The sequence below is a fragment of the Lissotriton vulgaris genome, unplaced genomic scaffold, assembly GCF_964263255.1.
Source record: "Lissotriton vulgaris unplaced genomic scaffold, aLisVul1.2 SCAFFOLD_2135, whole genome shotgun sequence".
Taxonomy (NCBI): domain Eukaryota; kingdom Metazoa; phylum Chordata; class Amphibia; order Caudata; family Salamandridae; genus Lissotriton; species Lissotriton vulgaris.
The window spans coordinates 238,880-262,597 of NW_028241704.1; the positions used below are offsets into that span (position 1 = coordinate 238,880).

The 23,718-nt window shown below is 46.3% G+C and overlaps 1 non-coding gene across 1 annotated transcript; it reads right to left on the reverse strand.

Annotated features, from left to right (window-relative positions):
• Window positions 1-17,080: 17,080 nt before the first annotated feature.
• Window positions 17,081-17,187, reverse strand: LOC147670585 (U6 spliceosomal RNA). The gene has a single exon (XR_015303652.1). It is a non-coding gene; the product is annotated as a U6 spliceosomal RNA (small nuclear RNA).
• Between the last annotated feature and the right edge of the window lie 6,531 nt (window positions 17,188-23,718).

The following is a 23,718-nucleotide window of genomic DNA, read 5'->3' on the forward strand; positions in this document are numbered from 1 at the left end:
CAACCCTACCTCTATCCTATACTCTTCTTCCACAGCCCCTCACCCATCACAGACTCTTCTCCATGGTCACAAATTCAGTTGTGCAGAAGGTGTAGTGACACCGGGACCACGGGGTGTGAGGGCCCAGTTTTGGTTGTCTTTGCAGAAAGGACCACTTTTGATAATCCCCCTAAGGCTCGTGCCTATAATACACTGGGGCGCACAGCACCCATGATGCACAACACTATAATTGAAATGTTCTCTGCTGCTCCTTGGAACTAGGTTTGTGTTAAATAAAAATATCTCATAAAATATATTAGATGAAACCTATTACAAGTTTTTAGAACTCTGCTAGATCCCAGGAGAATGAAAGAAGCAGTTAGCTAATAGCCATGCTGGATGCCTATTTTAATACCTCTAAATGCAGCATGGTTTCCAGGACAACCACGACTATGTAGAATGTCATCACATAAGTACTGGTAACAGGAAGGAACCAGAAGTAGCCTTCGTGTTGTACTAACTAAATATAGAGGACCTTAGATTTGATCGGTGATGCCGAAGAATGCTTTTTCAGATGTTTTAATTAACTTTTCAAAAACTTTATTAAAACGTTTTAATGTGATTTCCAGATTAGAAAGGCCAGTTCTCATGTTTTGTGTATTCAACAAGGACAATAAAACTTTCTGAAAAAAGTTACAATTATTTAGTCCCTCTGAATGCTTTTTCAAATGTTTTAATTATTTTTTTTTAAACTTTATTAAAACTTTTTAATGTGATTTTCAGATTAGAAAGGCCAGTTCTCATGTTTTGTGTATTCAACAAGGACAATAAAACTTTCTGAAAAAGGTTACAATTATTTAGTCCCTCTGAATGCTTTTTCAAATGTTTTAATTACATTTTTTTAAACTTTATTAAAACTTTTTAATGTGATTTTCAGATTAGGAAGACCAGTTCTTATACTTTGTGTATTCGTCAAAGATAATAGAACTTTCTGAACAAAGTTACAATTGTCTAGCCTCTCCTGTATTCCTAACCTCCCAGATTCTTCTTCATCTCAGGCTCATTTCTAGTCACCCACTGTCTTTCAGAAAGACTCTTACCTTTTAGGCAATTCACTTTCAGACACTCCTTCCCTCTCAGACTTTCTTTCCCTCCCACTCCTTCTCGCCCTCTCCATTCACTGACTCTCTTGAGTTCCTTCTATCCTTCTTCTTCTCCTCCTCACCTCGACCAGTGGTGCCTTCTGATCTTTGACAGTCACTGACGTCAAATCGATTGAGCGAGAAGGTCTAATTAGGGTTTGGAGAGCATACACCCCCTTGGTCACCTATAGAATTCTAAAACTCAATGTTAACATAAATTTGCTAAAAAGGCTGTTCATGTTGTGCCAATGACTCCTGAAGCTCCTGATGCGCTGGTCCAACTTTTTTTCAAAATGTGCTATGGTGCCCCGCTATATATTGTTAATTACTTCTAGTGTTCCAAGGTCATCGTTTTGTCATGGGTTCCCCTATGTACCATGGGTGTTCCCTTATGCCAGGAATTGCCTACATATGCCAGTGCCAGAATGTCACCATTGATGCCGTAAATATACCATGAGCGATCCATTGTATTTGGATCAAAAAATACCTCTGGTACATCTGGGCCAGTATGTTAATAGGATCGCCCACCCTCATATCGCATGGCTATCCCTCCTTATGCCAAGCATTACCTCAACAAGTCTAGTGCCAGCATTTTGCCATTGGGGACCAATATACCAAGAACTTCCACTGCATAATGCAATAGGTGTCCTGCTTCGTACCAAGAATTACCCCCAACATGCCAACACCCGCATTTTGCCATAGGTGCTCAGATACCAAAAGTTACCTCAAGTATGCCACCACCCCACCACCAGCATGTTGCCAGGGCTGCTAACGTAACTCAGTAATTACCTCTAGTATACCAAGGCCAGAGGCCGACTTGCAAGCCTAACATAACACACACACTCACTCACACACCTACACACCCACTCCAGTGCTCAATCACTCTCAAATGCTCACTCGCCGGCTCACTCAAACACTATGCCACTCACTGTCTCGCTTGTATGCTCAAACACTGTCTCACTTGTATGCTCACACACTGTCTCACTCATATGTTCACACACTGTTTCACTCACATAGTCACTCATATGATCATTCAAGTACACACACACTCACACTCAAGTGCTCAATCACTCTCAAATGCTCACTCGCTGTCTCACTCACACATTATGCCACGCACTGCCTCACTTATATGCTCACACACTGTCTCACTCATATGTTCACACCCCATCTCACTCACATACCCACTCATATAATCATTCACATACTGAATGTTTTACTCAAATAGTCATTGTCTTACATGCTCCCATAATGTCTAACATGCTCACACGTCTCATTCACCATCGCTCACTGTCTCAGTCATGCTCACTCCCACACTCATTTTCACTCACTCTCAGACACAGTTTTTCTCTCAAATGAATAACCTTAAGTACGTACCCACTCTCGCCCTACACAAGCAAAATTTGAGAGCATTTTCTTTTACTACCCCTCAGCTGACCATTCCCTATATCCCTTCCAGGTGAGCAAACAGCTCCTTCCAGCCAGAGATCCCACCTCAAGCATTGAAGCAGAAAGATTAATCCTGGGGCATCTGCTGTGCATACATAAAGTGGCCCTGACACCTTGGGTCCAGGCTGATGCATTGCACAAGCTCTAGCGTTCAGCTAGTTGCAGATCAGCCTTTCGGTTTTTACTCCACCTTGTGATGAGCTGGAAAAGGCCAAGGAAAGGTTATTGGTTTGTAGCCCCAGCCATTGCAGATCTGAAGTGCCCAGAGCTCCTTCACCAGTGACACTCTTTCAAAATGAGCCCCTGGCACCCTGGAGCCAGGTCTGAGACGTCACCAGCTCTGAATCATCTATCTGATGGCTATTACAAGTGTCTTCACGTGCATGCATGAGCCATCATACAGAATTCACTGCCTCGAACCCCCTGACCCTCACGCCTAGTGAGAGAGCAATATTTGATTATACATTTTTTTGTATAGTAGATTAAAAGGGTCGCAAAATAGGGAGGGCAGAGCCCCAACGACCAGATGAGCGGGCCGCTCCTGTCCTAGACCTCTCAGATTTTACACACACTCTCTCCTTCAGAATAGCAGTCTCTTATCTCAGAGGTCCCTTCCCTCCAATACTCCTTCCCTCAGTCTCTTCCTGATTAAACTCTTCTTCCCTCTCACACTCACTTTCTTTCACAGACTTACCTTGAAACAAGGTTCATTCATTCTTAGATTCTCTTTCACTACCACACTCTCCTTGCCCCCACAACCTAGTCCTCCTGCAGTCTCCCACCTTCTCTACTCTCCTTCCCTCATACAACCTCCATCCTCCAAGGCACTCTTTCACTCACAGACGCTCTTTCATGGTTCTTGCCACCTAGACTTTCCTTCTACTCTAGTCACTCTTTCTCTCCTACACCCTTTCCTTCAAACTGTCTGGTCCCCCCTGGATTATCCTTCCCTTCAAGTCTCTGTTCATCCAATAGTCCATTACTCCAAAGCTGTCTCTCAAACCACAATTCTTCGTTCAATCCACAACTCTTCGTTCAGACGTATCCCTCCTAGATCCTATTTTCTTCTCAGACTCAATTTCACTCACAGACTGACTTTCCCCCAGTTCCCAGGTCGGAGGATGTCCTGCCCCACATCTTATCCCGAATCTCAAGGATGCCAGAGGTGAGGGCGTCTTGTACCACTTCCTCCATTAGAAACTTTGAAGGTCTTAAGCAACGATTGATTGGTTTGTTAGTTCAGTGGATCGATTCTAAAAGAAGAAGAGGCATGAGAGATCCTTATCATCAAGAGACTTTAAACGCAATAAATGGTTCACGAGGGCCCCGCCTCAAAGAGATCCCGAACTAAGACGTGGTGCGAGCAATGCTCAGATTTGACTTCCCAGAGATTCGGAAGCAATACGTGGTGCAGTCCTCACCTCAAAGAGATTCTAAATGAAGACACTGTACAAGTGGTCTTCATGCCAAACAGTTTGTAAGGAAAGATGTGGTGCAAGAGCTCCTCGTCGCCCAGAGATTTTAAAAGAAGGAAGTGGTGCGCGTGGTGACACCTCAAAGAGTTTATAGGAGAAGGAGTGGCTCAAGAAGTCCTCACCTGAAAACGATTCTGAAGTGAGAAGGGGCAAAAAAGGTCCTCACCGCAAAAAAAGATTTTGAAGACAAAAGTAGTGCAAGAGGTCCACACCCCCAAAGATTGTGAAGTAAGACGTGGTTCAAGAGATCTCACACCTGGTCTCCCTGAGGTTCTCCAGTAGGACGTGGTGCAGTCCACACTTCAAAGAGAGTCCAAAGAAAGAATCTTTGGAAGGTGAGGACCTCTTGCGCCAGTTCCCGCTGCAGAGGTGAGGACTCTGGAACAAATTCTTGCCTGTAAAGTCTGCTGGTGGTGACAACCTCTGAAACCCGTCTTCCTTAGATGAGGACTGACCCCCCCCCCCCCCCCCCCCCCCCCATCCGTACTACAGATTCCCTGAGGAGGTCAGAGGTGAGAGTTTCACCATCTAGAATCTTTGGGAAGGTCAAAGGAGAAGAATGCTTGCACCATGTCTTAGTTTAGAACCTTGGAGGGGGGGGGGGGGGGGGGGGGAGGTTGTTTCTGCAAGACTGGACTGGCAGAAAAATTCAACCACGCACTGATTGGCGGAATGTGGCAGGAACTCTGCATTACAAGTGTTATGCAGGGTTATCCAAATTCCGACAATTCCGCAAGTGGAATTATAATTCCGCCCGAGCCTTGTGAGGACCTCTTGCACCTTCTATTACTTCAGAAACTCTTTATGGTGAGGGTCCCTTGAACTTCTTCTTGTCTTTAAAGTCTCTTGGGGGTTAAGATCTCTTACACCAATTCCTCATTTTATAGCTCATTTAGACGAGCTCTGCGTTACATCCTACTTCAGAAACTCAGGGGCATATTTACAAGACCCTATCGCCGCAGGAACGTCACTTTTAGTGACGTTCTTGTGGCGATATGTACTTCGCCCTATTTACAAGGCAGCATTAAGACACTTGACATCGCATAACGCTGTCTTGTTAATAAAGCACCCTTTCCCGCTGTACTTAGTGTGAAAGGGGAGGGCAATGAGTGTTGTGGTTGGCGTTCCACTGCAACACCCATTGATTGTGACGCTGTCCCCCGGTTACGAGGGCAGCGTAAGCTCCAAAATGAAGACCAGGGATCACATGTTCTTAAACAGTGGAAACGAGAAGAAATGCTTTATTTCTCCTCGTTTTTCCTGCTTCCATGTGTGAAGAACAATATCCTACAGAAATGAATATTGAGGAGAAGCACACCTAAATTTAGAGCGTTTTGAATGTTTTCGTTTTTTTAACTTATCGTAAATATTCTATGCGTTCCAAGTCAAAGTTTCAGGCACCGGTTTCCCACAAAAATGTAGATGCTTTTGAAAGATCAGTTCGCAATGATTTTCAGAAAATAAATCTACAAAGGGGTAAAAAGAAGAATCTATCCATCCAAGATAGAAATATTCTGAAGTCATTACAAGACAACCCGGACATTTCGATTTAGAAAGCTGACAAAGGCGGGGCAATCGTTGCGATGAACAAAAAATTCTACACTGATAAAGTAACGTTTCAGACCACACAATTCTTGACAGTGGAACACCCGAGGAGACCACGTCTGTATATGCTCCCAAAAATACATAATGATTTAAAAAATCCACCAATGAGACCAATAGTGACATGGTGCGGTACCATCTTCGAACCCATTGGGCACTACATAAAACACATTTCTACAACCCTTTGTACAACAGTGGCCTTCATATGTAAAAGACACTACTGACTTTCTATTGAAACTTCAAGCCATCACAATAAACAACAGGATGTTACTCTGCACCATAGATGTAAAATCACTGTATGCATCTATCCCCCATCAAGGCGGCTTGAAGGCTGTTGAATGGGCCTTGCTTAGTCAACCTTCAATCAGAGCTGACAAAGTGTTCATTTTGGAAATTCTTCACTACTGTTTGTATCATAGTTATTTCCAATGGGAAGAACGTTTCTTTTTACAACAACAAGGAACTTCCATGGGATTTGCAGGGGCTCCTGCATACGCCAACACGTTTATGGCCAAATTCAAATCAGATTACATATACACTGATCAAGAATGGATGAATCATGCATTAATCTACTGCAGATTTATAGATTACATTTTTGTTATTTGGAATTCAGAGAGAAGCCTATTGGAAAACAAATTGGCTCTACTCAACCAGCACAATGAACACATACAATTTACTTTCAATATAAGTGACAAGAGGATCTCATTTCTAGATGTGGCAATCTGCGTAGAAAATTCAGAATTACTCACAGAAGTCTTTCGAAAGGACACTGATGTAAACAATGCACTGCTTTTTCAAAGCTTCCACCCTCAAAATCTGAAACATAATCTACCCCTCTCACAATTCAAAAGAATCTGTTCAAAAGACTCAGACCTAGAAAAACACTTGGATATACAACAGAGCAAATATGAAGAAAGAGTATATCCGAAAGAAATTCTGGTTAAGACAAGAGAATGGATAAAAGCATGCGATTGAGTCAACTTGTTGTAACAGAGACCTAAGCAAAATATGGAAAGACACGTTTTTGTATCCAAATTCTCCACAAGTTCTCAGAAGATTAAAAACATAGTGAACCGACACTGGGCATTCTTGCAAAACGAAGGAGAGTTTAATGGAATCTATGACCAAAAGCCAATTTTTGCCTACACTAGGTCCAAAAATTTGAAAGAACTATTAAAACCAAAACTGAAACAAAAACAGATCTCCTCCTATAAAGGGATGAAAAGATGTGGCAACTGCGTACATTGCAATAATGTATTAGTAGGAACATCCATACATCATCCACAAACAGGAAAAACAATACCATTATATCACAATACAGACTGCAATTCAAATATTCTGGTTTACTACATCAAGTGCCCATGTGGGAAACTTTATGCTGGTAAAACAGAACGCAAACTAAAAGTCAGAATCACCGAACATAAAAGTACCATCAGGAATTAGTCCACAAGGAGTCCTTTAGCAGTCCACTGGTTGGAGGCTAAGCATAGCATAGCCCAACTACAGTTTTCAGTCTTAGAACAAGTTCAACATTTCGAAGGCAGAGATTTGACTAGATCTCTCCTACAGAGAGAAATCTACTGGATTAAAAGACTAGGGACACAAGATCCCAAGGGGTTAAATGAACAAATTGATTTTTCATGTTTTTGTGAAAGATTCATTGATGTAAGCATCATGTGTAAATGAATGTACTTCTGGTTGGTCGGCAAACTTTCAATTACATTTTAACTTTATTAACCTCACTGTGACACACCACTTTATTGCATGAACACTTGATCACGTTGATTTTCTTTTGAGTCATCCACAATAGAGTCACTAAGCGCCGTTACACCACCGGCCCATAGTTCCTTTGAAATTGCATTTGGTCATGTCCAAGATCGTAACGACAGGTTTTTAGAGATAAGATCGGTTTTACCCCGATCTTGGAAGTAATGCAGTGAGCACCTGATTGGCGAAACACGTGGAAATTGTTCATGTGACTTGGGAGGAGTGAGGAAATTTAGCCGCACTTGTTGTGCCTGATACGTTCTAGTTGTTGACCGCCGGTATAAAAGGAAGGTCACACTTCGATTGGTTAAAAAACTGAGTTCACAATACGTACAGACGACAGTCTCGTTCCTGTACACAAACGTTCGGCAATAGCAGCGTGAGTTGATGCGGCAGAGGAGTTAGTCGGAGGAGCATTCAAGGTATGTGTTCAGTTTAGCGGTCTGTAGACAGGTATTGTGCGAAAAAAGGTTCACTTAGTCTATGTTTTTTATGTTTCTTGTAGAGTCGACGAGTTCAGCATTTTTCACCGAGGGTGAGTTCAGCTTCTTTGAAGCACCATGAGTTTCATCTTTTCAGTTCGTTTTTCTGCATTAGTATGATGTTGGTCTGTTCATATTTTCTGTATTCTAGAAGATCGTTTGAGCCATGAAACGTGGAGGGTAAGCGTCATTGACTTTCACATTAACCACGTGGAAAGAGGTGGAGATTTTTAAGTTTTAGCACTTACACGCATTAAATTCAAACCTGTTGGTCCCCCATTTGCCGGATTGTTTTCTAAAACATATGTTTCATCTGTTTAGATTTCAGGCCCCTGAGGAAGAGCCTTGTTCGGCTCGAAATGCATCGGGCATTCAATTGAAAAATTAAATGGATAATCTGTTATGTTTGCTTATGATATTAATTCTGCTGTCAGATGTGTAAATAGTTGAAACAACTGAGAATGATGTTTTCAATGTATTGAATTGAAAAAAATGTGTTTAAACTTTAATTGATTTTGAAAAAGAAAATTGAACAAGAATTGAAAAATAAAAACTAAAATAGTTTCGCAACAGTGCACAGTGGTCGGTGTGATTTCACTCGAGGTAGGTAGGTTCCGTTTTTGGCACGTAAGGACAAACGAGCTACCACTGTTGCACGCATAGAATATTTACGATAAGTTAAAAAACGAAAACAATTAAAACGCTCTAAATTTAGGTGTGCTTCTCCTCAATATTCATTTCTGTTACTTTGTCTACCGAGAGAAAGCACCCATCATGCAATTCGACGCTATTTCAAACACTACTGAGCACAGAGCAAGTACTCTAGCTTATACATCGGAAATTCATTGATTCAAGAGATCAAAACAGCCGACACACAAGGGACCACGATCATTCAACAGTTAAAACATTTTAAATTTTTGGCGAGAAGAGAGATCAACCAGAAACTACACGCATCGACGCTGGTGCAATATCACCAAGTTAAAGGCATCCCCAGAGGTTTGAGGTTGTCTATCAAACCCATGCTATTTCGGTTTCATTTAAACAAAGACTTCATGGATCGATGGTATTCTATTTTAAATAAATGCAGCCTGGATCTAATTTTGCTACTAGTAGAGGAATTAGCCAAAGCCATCAACGAGCTTTCAAAAGAAATTGAAGAAATCAAGGCTAATTTGGAAGAAAGAATGGATAAAGTTGATTGGGATAAATCCCTAGAGGAAATCAACATAAGGCTCGACAAACATACAAAAGAAATTCAAGAAGGCAAATTGAGAAAATTTAAAAGGGATACACTGGATTACAAACTGCAAGAGGTGTATACATGGGCGGAAGTATTCGCCCAACGAAGAGTTTATCCCAAGAAGAAGACAAACGTGTCATCAGAAGAGAGTTCAGTGTCAGATTCAGAACTAACAGCCAATAGACCATCAGTACGAACACAATTACCGGGGGAATCAGCATCATCTAAAACACCTGAAGAAGGAGGGGCACATGCCTCCGGGTCCAAGCAGCCTTTTTTATCCAGTGCCGTAGATTCCAGCCTACCACCAGGAACGTCGAAACCAACAGGAAAACAAGGCGAAGTCTTAAAAAAACCAAGCACAAGGAGCCAGAAGTAAATCTGGTAGTGAACATTTCAGATATTAACTTGTCTTCTCATCAAACAATAATTTTGACTAAAGGCTTAGGATTTGTTCCCACCTACACCACCAACCATCTTGATTGTGAAGTTTCGCTTTTTAAGTTCATAAGAGTATTAAGATTGAGACATTTTTTTTACCAATGTCATTCCTGCTCCATCTCAAAAAGAAGAGACAGAATTTTGGGAATTTCGTCCCAAGTCAAAGTTTCAGGCACCGGTTTCCCACAAAATTTTAGATGCTTTTGAAAGATCAGTTCGCAATGATTTTCAGAAAATCAATCTACAAAGGGGCAAAAAGAAGAATTTATCCATCCAAGATAGAAATATTCTGAAGTCATTACAAGACAACCCGGACATTTCAATTCAGAAAGCTGACAAAGGCGGGGCAATCGTTGCGATGAACAAAAAATTCCACACTGATAAAGTAGAAGAGCACGTCTCAGACATATCAACGTATTTACAACTAGATAAAGATCCAACTAATGAACTTAAAACCACATTACAAACCATCTTGGAAAAATCTTTGGAACTGCGACATATTACCTCTATCACCAAACAATTCTTGACAGTGGAACACCCGAGGAGACCACGTCTGTATATGCTCCCAAAAATACATAAGGACTTAAAAAATCCACCAATGAGACCAATAGTGACAGGGTGCGGTACCATCTTCGAACCCCTTGGGCACTACATAGACAAATTTCTACAACCCTTTGTACAACAGTGGCCTTCATATGTAAAAGACACTACTGACTTTCTATTGAAACTTCAAGCCATCACAATAAACAACAGGATGTTACTCTGCACCATAGATGTAAAATCACTGTATGCATCTAACCCCCATCGTGGCGGCTTAGAGGCTGTTGAATGGGCCTTGCTTAGTCAACCTTCAATCAGAGCTGACAAAGTGTTCATTTTGGAAATTCTTCACTACTGTTTGTATCATAGTTATTTCCAATGGGAAGAACGTTTCTTTTTACAACAACAAGGAAATTCCATGGGATTTGCAGGGGCTCCTGCATACGCCAACACGTTTATGGCCAAATTCGAATCAGATTACATATACACTGATCAAGAATGGATGAATAATGCAGTAGTCTACTGCAGATTTATAGATTACATTTCTGTTATTTGGAATTCAGAGAGAAGCCTTTTGGAAAACAAATTGGCTCTACTCAACCAGCACAATGAACACATACAATTTACTTTCAATATAAGTGACAAGAGGATCTCATTTCTAGATGTGGCAATCTGCTTAGAAAATTCAGAATTACACACAGAAGTCTTTCGAAAGGACACTGATGTAAACAATGCACTGCTGTTTCAAACCTTCCGCCCTCAAAATCTGAAAAATAATCTTCCCCTCTCACAATTCATGAGGATCAAAAGAATCTGTTCAAAAGACTCAGACCTAGAAAAACACTTGGATATACAACAGAGCAAATATGAAGAAAGAGGATATCCGAAAGAAATTCTGGTTAAGACAAGAGAACGGATAAAAGCATGCGATAGAGTCAACCTGTTGCAACAGAGACCTAAACAAAATATGGAAAGACAAGTTTTTGTATCCAAATTCTCCACAAGTTCTCAGAAGATTAAAAACATAGTGAACCGACACTGGGCACTCTTGCAAAACGAAGGAGAGTTTAATGGAATCTATGACCAAAAGCCAATTTTTGCCTACACTAGGTCCAAAAATTTGAAAGAACTATTAAAAGTAAAACCAAAATTGAAACAAAAACAGATCACCTCCTATAAAGGGATAAAAAGATGTGACAACTGCGTACATTGCAATAATGTTATGGTAGGAACATCCATGCATCATCCACAAACAGGAAAAACAATACCATTATATCACAATACAGACTTCAATTCAAATACTCTGGTTTACTACATCAAGTGCCCATGTGGGAAACTTTATGTTGGTAAAACAGAACGCAAACTAAAAGTCAGAATCACCGAACATAAAAGTACCATCAGGAATTAGTCCACCAAGAGTCCTTTAGCAGTCCACTGGTTGGAGGCTAAGCATAGCATAGCCCAACTACAGTTTTCAGTCTTAGAACAAGTTCAACATTTCAAAGGCACAGATTTGACTAGATCTCTCCTACAGAGAGAAATCTACTGGATTAAAAGACTAGGGACACAAGATCCCAAGGGGTTAAATGAAAAAATTGATTTTTCATGTTTTTTGTGAAAGATTCATTGATGTAAGCATCATGTGTAAATGAATGTACTTCTGGTTGGTCGGCAAACTTTCAATTACATTTTAACTTTATTAACTTCACTGTGACACACCACTTTATTGCATGAACACTTGATCAGGTTTATTTTCTTTTGCGTCGTCCACAATAGAGTAACTAAGCGCCGTTACACCACCTGCCCATAGTTCCTTTGAAATTGCATTTGGTCATGTCCAAGATCGTAACGACAGTTTTTTAGAGATAAGATCGGTTTTACCCCGATCTTGGAAGTAATGCAGTGAGCACCTGATTGGCGAAACACGTGGAAATTGTTCACTTGACTTGGGAGGAGTGAGGAAGTCTAGCCGCACTTGTTGTGCCTGATACGTTCTAGTTGTTGACCGCCGGTATAAAAGGAAAGTCACACTCCGATTGGTTTAAAAAACGGAGTTCACGATACGTAAAGATGACAGTCTCGTTCGTGTACACAAACGTTCGGCAATAGCAGCGTGAGTTGATACGGCAGAGGAGTTAGTCGAAGGAGCATTCAAGGTATGTGACGTGTTCAGTTTAGCGGTCTGTAGACAGGTATTGTGCGAGAACAGGTTCACTTAGTCTACGTTTTTGATGTTTCTGGTAGAGTCGACGAGTTCAGCATTTTTCACCGAGGGTGAGTTCAGCTTCTTTGAAGCACCATGAGTTTCATCTTTTCAGTTCGTTTTCCTGCATTAGTATGATGTTGGTCTGTTCATATTTTCTGTATTCTAGAAGATCGTTTGAGCCACGAAACGTGGAGGGTAAGCGTCATTGACTTTCACATTAACCACGTGGAAAGAGGTGGAGGTTTTTAAGTTTGAGCACTTACACGCATTAAATTCAAACCTGTTGGTCCCCCATTTGCCGGATTGTTTTCTAAAACATATGTTTCATCTGTTCAGATTTCAGGCCCCGGAGGAAGAGCCTTGTTCGGCTCGAAATGCATCAGGCATTCAATTGAAAAATGAAATGGATAATCTGTTATGTTTGCTTATGATATTAATTCTGCTGTCAGATGTGTAAATAGTTGAAACAACTGAGAATGATGTTTTCAATGTATTGAATTGAAAAAATGTGTTTAAACTTTAATTGATTTTGAAAAAGAAAGTTGAACAAGAATTGAAAAATAAAAACTAAAATAGTTTCGCAACAGTGCACAGTGGCCGGGTGTGGTGGGCCACGCCCGTGAATGTGGGCCACGCCCCGCAAATGTGGGTCACTTTTTTCGTCAGTGCCCTGGCCAAATTATGATCCCAATCCGACCCTAGCCATGATGTCATGTGCAGTGATGTCACACGCTGTGATGTCACTTGCATACTACCTAACTAGGTTAGTCCCTCCACTTCTTTTTTTAGGACTTGTGTCCTTCTTATGTGCCTTTTCTTTCCTCCGAATCTTAGGTGGTTGGGGTCCCCTGCATTCCCCCGTACCTCAGAGTTTCTTTGAGTTTAGGGCTTAGGCAAATCAATATTTTATACATGTTGTGTTTTGCTCATTTCTTCTAGTTTGTGTTTAACGCTCCGTTACTCTTTTCTGCTTGCCTTTTCTCTGTGGTAGACTGATTCTAGCGCAAAGTGCCTTCCGGGAGGCGTGAAACTGATGTCTGCCATGGTTGCGAGAAATCTTCTGCTTAAACTTGCCTCCCGCAGATATCTTTGGTTTTTTTTGTGTGCATTGTAAGGTGTGATGTACATTGTTCATGCATATGATCTATTCTGCGTAATAAGCATCACTGCACCATGTAAATATAATTTTCAATAAAAAATTACTGAAATAAAAAAATAAAAAACTATGCATATTGTAAGAGGAAAAAAATATGCAAAATTTCCCTCCCCTTTAGGCACTAATGAAAAAAGTCTTCCTTTAGAAATTGTGATGGGTTTTACATCAAAACAAAATACGTGTAATTTACAATCCGCTCTGACCTTTCCCTTCCGTGGCGCCATTGATAATTTAGTTTATTTTAAGCTGTTTGTCAGATCACAGCACAACACGCTGTGACGTCATAGCACGTTGCCGAAGCTTCTTGTTTCCACTGGTCAGGTGAAGGCCAGGGCGTCGGACGTCATTTGACGTCATTTGTCATAGCAGCGCCCACAGAAATAAAACGCAAACACGCATTCGGATATGAGCTGTGTGGCATCAACAGGACGATTGCAGGAAAGGCGCGAGGGAACACGCAGGGCACGCTTTGTTTGAAGAGCTATTAATTGTCCGCTCTTTCATAGATCTATCCAATGTGGCCAACTCGGGCAGATAAAAACAAACATTGGACAGCGCCCGTCGCCTAGTCTTAGAGCAGGTGCCCTTTTATTAGGCTTTCACTGCACGACTCTCCGACGTTGCAGGGCGCTGCCGAGGTGTACTGCCTAGTATTATATTGTAATTGCATTTATATAGCGCTTACTACCCCTGACGAGGCGTCGTAGCGCTTTTTCAGCGAGTAGCACACTACTCCAGAACCCATAAAGGATTAGTGGTGAATTAGTATAGTGAAAAAAAAAAGTAATTTGAGTGGTGGATATGTTAGTTATTTGGATTGAGAAGGATAGTGGAGGGAAAAAAACGTTTGCATTTATATAGCGCTTGCTACCCCTGATGGGGTGTTGCAGTCCTCTTGGCGAATAGCATGCTATTCTGGAACCTATAAATGATTAGTTGTGAATTAGTATAGTGAAATATGAAATTAATTTGTGTGGTGGATATGGTAGTCATTTATTTGGATTGAGAAGGATAGTGGCAGTATAGAAGAGGGGAAAAGGTTTTCGTTTATATAGTGCTTGCTACCCCTGGTCTTAAAGCGTTTTTTTGGCTAGTAGAATGCTACTCCTGAACCCATAAAGGATTAGTGGTGAATTAGTATATCGAAATATGACCCAAGACCAGGTCCACTGAAATTATGCGCCATGAGAGGGCCAAATTATGTGGCAGAGTTGAGTAAATTATGCAGCAAGAAAAGACGAATTACGCGGCATAATACAGCACATTTTGTGACCGCATGTTAAACATTATTTTGTCATTTCATTTGGGCATTGGTTGGACTTCAAAAGTACCAGTTTAATACCTAAATGCAGCAATAAGCAACAAAAAGGTGACCAGTCAACCTTTGCAAAGGGCCTTCTTCTGCGCAGCAACACATTGCTGTGGTTTTTATAACTTTTTAACCCTTTGAGGCAGACACAACATAGTTTTGTGTTTATATTTGCAGATTATGCAGCAGATAGTTTATTTTGTGCCAAATGCAGCAAATCTTTATTTATGTGAAAAATATCACAGCCACATAATTGCATAGTTTTCCTAAATGCTTTTGTGCCATTGGATCGTCCATCAGTTGTACTTTTATTAAATTAACACCACACATTGCAGCAAAGTTATCCTTCATCACTTCATGCTACCCCCTTGTGTTGATTGATGTCAGGCCAGAGGTTGGCACAATGTTAAACAGCATTGTTTTAGGTCTGGCTAGGTATACTTGTATTTGTCTGGGGACCTCACATTATCAAATCTTAAAGAAACTGCAATATAAACAAGACAGAGAGAGTGGACTTGAACCCAGCCGCATTCAGCCATAAGATGTGTAGCTGCAATTGAGATGAATTTTGATTTATTTTATTATCTGGGAAAATCGTTTAGTAATGCCCCGGTTACTTACCGGTAATCTTCATTACTCCGAGTATAGTCTTCCTCGCCACATGATTTACATAGTGAGCTTTAGCTCCACAACAGAACCCTCCAAAGCAAAAAGAAACTACCTCCCACCCCCTCCCAACATGGCCGACCAGTCCCACCTGACCTCTATAAGAGGCGGGCCGGCCCAACCAATCAGCCTGATCTACCAAGCAAACAATGAAGCCGATAGCCAGACAGGGAGGGGGGGAGGGAACTCATGTGGCGAGGAAGACTATACTCGGAGTAATGAAGATTACCGGTAAGTAACCGGGGCATTACCTCCTCGTTAGTCTTCCTCGCCACATGATTTACATAGTGAGCAAATACCCAAGCCAACAAGGCTACATTGACCACCATAACCACAACACCACATGGTGATGCAGAGAAACCAACCCAAGGTTGATGTAAACAACTGAAAGGAAAACAGGGCCCACAGGAAACCTGAAATCAAGACCTCCAGAAAAAGGAGGCCAACCAGGAGTCGCAGCTCCAGCACTCCGAACGGCCCCAGCGAAGTCCCCCCCGGGACTGCTAGAGACCCACGTACCAGGCGGGTGATGACCACGCCGAAGTCAGACAAAACTCCACAGAGGAGACACCCACTAAGGGGGCCCAGGGAACAGAGCCACACCTCGCAGACCGACCCCGGGCCCCCGCCGGATCCACCGAACCCAGCGAAGCGTAGGGAAGGATGCCAGCCTGTGTAAGCCCGCGAACCATGGAGGAACGAGGGCAAGTGGCCCGAACGAAACGGGTGTTATGGCTGAGTGGACAGTGGGATTTGTACCTGTGACCTTGAGGTCAAACACAGTCCCCTGCAGTGCAGTTAGTCCACTGAGCCACCAGACCCGGTTACCCCCCAAAAGGCATAACACAGGTCATCCCACCGGGAAAGGAAAAACGTGCGGCTAAGAGAAGCCAAAACAGCACGCCGAACAACCAGCCCGGACAAGGGAGGAACCACGCTGGTCGGAAAAAGCGGGAAGACGTCACCCGAGTTCGAGGCCCCAGGGAAAGGACCCCGGGAAGGACACGGGGGACATGCCGGAGGTGCAACCCCGTCCGGCAAAACCCGCAAGTAGGGCGGGGAGCGGAGGAACGACCCCCGCACGCCCATCCGCCCGGCAGACACCAACGCCACCAGGGAAACCTGACCGGCTAGGAACCGCCACCGAGGGCCGGGTCCCAAAAGGGCGGGCCCCGAAGAGCTCGTAGAACGAGAGAGGGAGTATGCAAGTGTATTGCGATGTGCCTGGCGCACGTATCGCCCAAAAGGCAACAAGGTGCGTGCCTCGGGAACCCGACCAGGTATTCCCTTGCGAGATCTCCCATCCAGGTACCAACCAGGCCCGACCCAGCTTAACCACTGAGATCGGACGAGAACAGGCGCCGTCAGGGTGGTACGACCGCAGGCTGCAGGATACAAGGTGAGAGTCAGGCATCCCGCCACAAGGGGCCCAAGTGGAGAATAAGCAAGCATCCGTCCAGAGATGCAGAGTGTGAGCCCGTGAGACGAGTAGGCACCGGCATGAGAATTCTCGAGCCCATGGAAGCATTGAAGCCCAAGACCCACCGTTAGGCGGGGAATCGAACTCAGGTCCCGGACCAATCTCAGCTACCGGGACTGCTGCCTCCAACCCCTGAGCTACACGTCTCCACTAACATGGAACGCTCCACGAATCCTGCGGGTCCTCCTTGTGCAGGAGCCGTGCCAATCTACTCTGTATCTTTCCAAATATGTATACGCGCTGCCGAAGCGAGCACTGGAATGCCTGCGGGAGCCCAGCAGCAAAGCCACAACCCCCGAGCCAGCAGCGTCCTCCGCTCCAGAACCAGGCCTGCACAAGGAGGCAGGCCAGCCGACAAGAGCCGGCTCAACACCGACGCCGAGAGCGGGGGACCCAACCACTGCACGGGAAGATCCGGGATCGGCCAGGAGGCTTGAATCGCCAGCCCGGTCAAAGGAGAGGGAACCCGGGGCGGTGGACCCCGCCGGGAACCAAAAACAGGAACGCCCCCACTGCCACGTTCCAAACAAGGCCATGCGCCGCCGGGCGTCCATGAGCACCCCGGCCCTGCCCAAGCGCCACCTGCCGAGGAACCGCGATCTCAGAGGGCACGGGGGAGATCCAGCAGACCGAAAGGCCACGCGAAAGACCGGTAATAAGGACCCGGAAGGAGGAGTAGAACCCGGGCCGGAGGGCCGAGCCCCCCTCCGTGAACAGAGACCTCGGAGGCAGACCGAGCCGAGGCCCTAGGCGTAGAAACACCACCGGGGCAGGGCGAGACCATGCCACGAAGGCCAGACCCGACTCCGTCGGCCCCTGGGGGAAAGACCGCCCGCGGGGCCTGGACCGGTGACACCCCCATCAGGGCGCCCAACCCGACCCAGACCCGGGGACCCAAGCCCCGGCAAATGGAAAGCCACACGAAAACGTGCAGGGGTCAAGCCAGTCACCTCCACGTGTATTCACAGTGCTGCCGAAGCGAGCACATCAAAAACGGCCGGCCAGGAAGACATCCAGCAACCCCCGAAGCACGAGGTGCTGAGCGGCCGCAGGAGAACTCAACGCCAACGACCCGGCGCCAAAGGACGCCCCCCCCCCCTGAAAGAACCAGAGGGAAGCACCGGGACCAGGCACACGCCCCCCCCGAAGGAGGCCAAGCCCGAGACGAGGACCGAAGGGACCACCGGACATGGGCCAGGAAGCCGACGGATGAGAGACACCGCCAGATGTGAAGCCATATTCCCATGGGGGGGGGGGGGAGACAAAAACGAGGCCGTGAGGAAGCACACGGCCAGACAGGGAACCCCCAAGACCCACACCCGGCGAAGAAGATCCACCAGGCGGGCCAGGAGCACAGCTCCCCCCCAGGGCCAGAACGCCAGCCCAACGGAAGTACTCGCCACCGCGAGCGGGAACCCCCACTCGCAGGCATTAACAGGTGAGGCACGGGAAGGGGCCGGGACCCCAACCCGTCGAGACGGTGGGACCCCGCGGGACAACCGCCAGACTAGCCAGCCCGGACAGCAAGCCCGAAGCGCCCCAGACAGTCAGTCACTCGGGGCGTAAAAGGGGGGTGGCAGAACTAGCCCGAGACTGGCCATAGCCGAAACTCGGGCCAGGACCTACACCGAAGCGCACATGATACAAAAATCGCGCACAATACCCCAGCCAGGGTACAAGGCGGCAGTCGAAAGCCGCTGTTTCCAAACATAATATATGTCTACGGAAAGTGCCATACCCCACTACGGGTACGTTGGCGCTGAAATACAGATGTTCGTTGTAACCCATCACGACCACAGATGGATGAAAGGCAGAGTGTACCAGTCGGTATACGAACCTGGGACCCTGAGGACAAACCCCAGTCCCTTGGACGAGACCAGGCAACTGAAGCCCCGAGGGGCCGACGCGGAGGGCCCTCCAAAACCCAGAGGAAATACACAGTTCCCAGGGATTTCGAACCCAAGCCCCGCCGAGGCATGGAAACGAACCAGGGCCCGGGCTAAAATCCCAGGCCGTATGGCCGCCCGTAGAGGGAGGAGTACACTACCCCTCCACAGCGTGTCGTATGCACACAGCCCGGAGTAACCGGGATGTCATCAAAACTTGGTGGAAATGCCCACCTTGGGACACCCCTACAGCATAGGCGGGATCCGAACCCCGGCCTGCGAGGGCTGACCGCACCAAAAGGACCATCACCAAAGAGCTATAGCTCCGAAGTACACAGGGCTCCCCAAGGGACCTGATCCCAGGATGCACCGCGCCCCCATAGAGCGCGCCAGCGCAGCACAGTAAGCCTGGCCAGGAGCCAACGTCAGGACACATGTAGAGGCAAGAAAGCACCTTGTGATGCCTGCCACCGTCAAGCCCCACAGGGTCGACATACAAAACGCAGTGCCCTGGGAACCGAAACAAAATGAAAACGCCCCTACCGAGGAGCGAACACCGGCCCCTCGAGGATGGGGCAGACGCGCCCTGCACGCCGTTTTTTAATGGAGAATGCGGGCTTCGATCCCGCTACCTCTCGCATGCTAAGTGAGCGCTCTACCATTTGAGTTAATTCCCCTCCAATACGCTGAGGAAGCAGGATCCGCGCCAGCCCGATGAAGGACCACATTGGCCGCACCTGGCGGCAACCAAACCCCGCCCTCGAGAGGTGGGAGGTGCCCGTCGGCCAACTCCAGCGCGGCAAACCGCCGCGACCCGTAGGGTCCAAAATGAAGTGAGGCGGCAGCGCACAGCGCCGCGAAAAAACCGCGCCGCCGGGGGGAGCCCCCGGACCCGTCAGAGCCCCGAGGACCTGCCGACCTAAAAGGTAGGACCGCCCCGAGTAGGGAACCTCGCGCCGTCCCGTTTTTAACGCACGGAAAGCTCCAGTCCGATGACCGCCAATCGAGATCCCACTCCTCAGGCACAGGGATCCGAGGCGCAGGAGAAACGATCGGACTCCGTGGGGCAGACACACTTCTCACACGCGCCTGTCGCCTCAGTTCCAAAACAGTTAACCTGCGCACAGGAATCTCTTGTCAACGTAGGCAGAGCAACAGCGCCACCTGGTGACCCGAGTCTGCGCCCCTCCCCACCATTATAGTGGGAACGGCGGCCCTTTAGAGCGGGGAATACTCATTTATATGAGCAGGCCGTTTAAAAACATCCCTACCGCACAGGCAGGCATCGAACCCCGTCTTGTGAGGGCTCTGCGAAGGTCTATCACAGCCTGACCGACCTCCTGTCAGAATCGAACTCTCAAAGTCGGCCCCTGACAGGTTTCCATTGGCCGAGTGCATGTCCAGGCGGCCCAAAGCCTGGCCCGAGGCACTGCCAGACATGGCGCAACTCCAGCCATTGCAACAAACGGAAACCCGAGTTTCCGGACTCGAACCAGGGTCCCCGCTTACAGCGGACCTCCTAGGCGTAGAGTCATTCTCAGAGGGGTGTATCAACCCCCCGCATGTATCCACATACAGGAGAATGCGCAGGGCCCAAGCGTCCACCTAATGGGTAGGGCCCCACTGTAACGACCGGGGGAGCCACGGGAATGTACAGTCACCCCACACCCCCGGCCGCCCCCCCCCTGTAAACCCTTGGCACGCTAGAGCAGCACCTAACCGGCCCCACAGGACCGGGGGAAGGAAGAGGGGGGGGGATTTAGATAGGTATAAGGCACTCGAGACCGCTAGAGCAGGTCCTCCACCCTAAACCCCAAGGGCCAGCTCACGCCGGCCCATCTTACCTGAACAGTGCTCTGGAGAGAATCGTGCAGAACAAAAAAAACAGGCTGATTGGTTGGGCCGGCCCGCCTCTTATAGAGGTCAGGTGGGACTGGTCGGCCATGTTGGGAGGGGGTGGGAGGTAGTTTCTTTTTGCTTTGGAGGGTTCTGTTGTGGAGCTAAAGCTCACTATGTAAATCATGTGGCGAGGAAGACTAACGAGGAGGTAATAGCCAATTTATGGATCTTTAGTTTAGGAAGAGCTTGCTATTTGGATGCCTTAGCCCATCTTAACGACCCAGTTTTATTCACTGACAGCCCTTGCAAGCACATTTATTTTACTCTGATATCATTCATGACATTTTGTTTGATGTACATTTTTTATATCCATGATGTAAAGATGAACACATAGACACATACACACTTTCTCTCTCTCTCTCTCTCTACCCCTCCCCCCACCCCCAAGGTTCATAACCGATTTGCGTATGGCTGGGTCTAATCTGAGGTGTCATCGAGGACAAAAGCACAATGGATTGGAATGCGTCCCGAGCGATTGCCAATGGTTAGATTTATTGCAAGAATTCCTCCCATCCCCTTTTGTGTGCTTACTTGAAATGTCACATTAAAGCCAGAACAATTTTCTTTCACAAAGCTTGTCATACCAGATGGAGGTCACCCACATCTTTGCCATGCTGGAAGTTACTTCATATATTGCATGTTATGATATTAGCGTTTGTATAGAACATTTACCATTAGCATGCTACGGCAGATGCAGGTTTATGTGATCAGAGAGGGCTGCCGTTCGAGTAGATTAGCAGCCACTCGAGGAGATTTTCTACTCGAGTAGCAGCAAACTCAACTCGAATGTCCATGTGCTCTTGCGCAATGCATAGTGCCGCTCGCGCCGATTTTCATCGCTGCTAGCGCTACCAATGCTAAATTGCAGCACCAGCTGCATATTTTCCATCTGTTGGGGGAATTCTGCAGAATCTTGCTGAGTTTTTCTGTAACGCCGCGAACTTGCGCAAAGTGAAAGCCTGCATGTTCCGTCCACCCCATGTCATTTAAAAGCCCAGACTCAGACACACCAGTGCTTCGGAGGATGCCAAACACTTGAAATCCTTGTGGTGGCACAGTATGATACTGGCCCATCTCCTTGGTAGTAGCGGCAGGCAGACTGTACCATGCAGAGAGTATGTGTCAGGTCACAAGTTGCAGGACTGCGGTAGGGTAAGTTCAACAAAGGCACAAGGATGTACAGGTGTGTCTAGCTCTGCCACACCAAGTAGGTGCTCGGCATATCTTGATTGTCCATTTATCTCCAATTTGGGGATCTCTTGTGTGGGCATGCACTTTTTTTCAGTAATCTATGGCATGGAGGGGTCCTACCTCAGTCCACTGGTTTAGACATTGCAGTGTATTTCCACTTTTGTGTCTCCTTCATAAACAGGCAATGCACCTGCACAGATACCACTGGCAGTAGACACCAGAACACGGCATGCTGCCTCCTCTCTTCCAGTAATCTTGATCATGCAAGGTCCTGAAGAGTACTCCTCCTGTGTACTTTGTGGTTCGTATGAACCAGTTCTCCAGACCAAATCACAAAGTAGTTCCTAATAGAATAAATCCACACCCCCTTCCTGAAGACAAGCCCTACCTATGTGACAAAATGAGCTTTGTCTTCAGATCTCTGAGGTGTTTGCCCTCTTGCTCCCCAACTTCTGGGACAGAACAAACCAGTAGAAATAAAGGGAACACAAAAGGAACGCCAAACTCCTGTCACTGTTGCTTGTAGAAGCACCTTCTCCCAGGACCATTAGACTTTGTCATGGACTCTTGCTACAGGGGGAGTGAATGAACAGCCTGCTCACCGAACGCACTTCGTGCAAAATGTTAAGACTGCACATATTTTAGTCTGTTGCCCCCCTGGTGACAGGATGTATGTGACTGGGGGTGAATGTTTTGCTAATGTGCAACATTCCGTCCATCATCTTTTGTGTTTTGCTGTTCACCCTATGTGGGAAGGGTATGCCCAGACGTGGGTCCCGTGCTCACTACGCCACTGGAGTCAAGCTATCCTGGCTGATGAAGGCTGATAGCCAGAAACCGGTCATAGGATGCTTGATTCCGGTCAAGGGAAGACATGGCTTGGTAGTTCGGTCTGGACTGTTCCCATGAGGCACAGGGTCAAGACTGATTTGCATATGCCATGTCTGAACTGGGGTGGCTTGGTGAGCAAAATAACGATGGATTAAACTCAGACCTGTGACTGGGGGTGAATGTTTTGCCATTGTGCAACATTCCGTCCATCATCTTGTGTGTTTTGATGTTCACCCTATGTGGGAAGGGTATGCCCAGACGTGGGTCCTGTGCTCACTAGGCCACTGGAGTCAAGCTATCCTGGCTGATAAAGGCTGATAGCCAGAAACCTGTCCTAGGATGCTTGATTCCAGTTCAGGGAAGACATGGCTTGGTAGTTCGGTCTGGGTTGTTCCCATGAGGGACAGGGTCAAGACTGATTTGCATATGGCCATGTCTGAACTGGGGTGGCTTGGTGAGCAAAATAAGGATGGATTAAACCCAGATCTGAGACTGGGGTGAATGTTTTGCCCTTGTGCAACATTCTGTCCATCATCTTGTGTATTTTGCTGTTCACCCTATGTAGGAAGGGTGTGCGCAGACGTGGGTCCCATACTCACCACGCCACTGGAGTCAAGCTATCCTGGCTGATGAAGGCTGATAGCCAGAAACCAGTCATAGGATGCTTGATTGCGGTCCAGGGAAGACATGGCTTGGCAGTTTGGGCTGGACTGTTCCCATGAGGCACAGGGTCAAGACTGATTTGCATATGGCCACGTCTGAACTGGGGTGGCGTGGTGAGCAAAATAATGATGGATTAAACCTAGATTTGTGACTGGGGGATGTTTTGCCAATGTGCAACATTCCGTCCATCATCTTGTGTGACAGGCTGTATGTGGTCTTTGCATGAGTAGTTGAACAGTGCTATTATGAGGCCTGTACTTACCTGCCCCTCGTATTGGGATGTACGATTTTATCTATTTTTGTGGGTTTGCCTATGT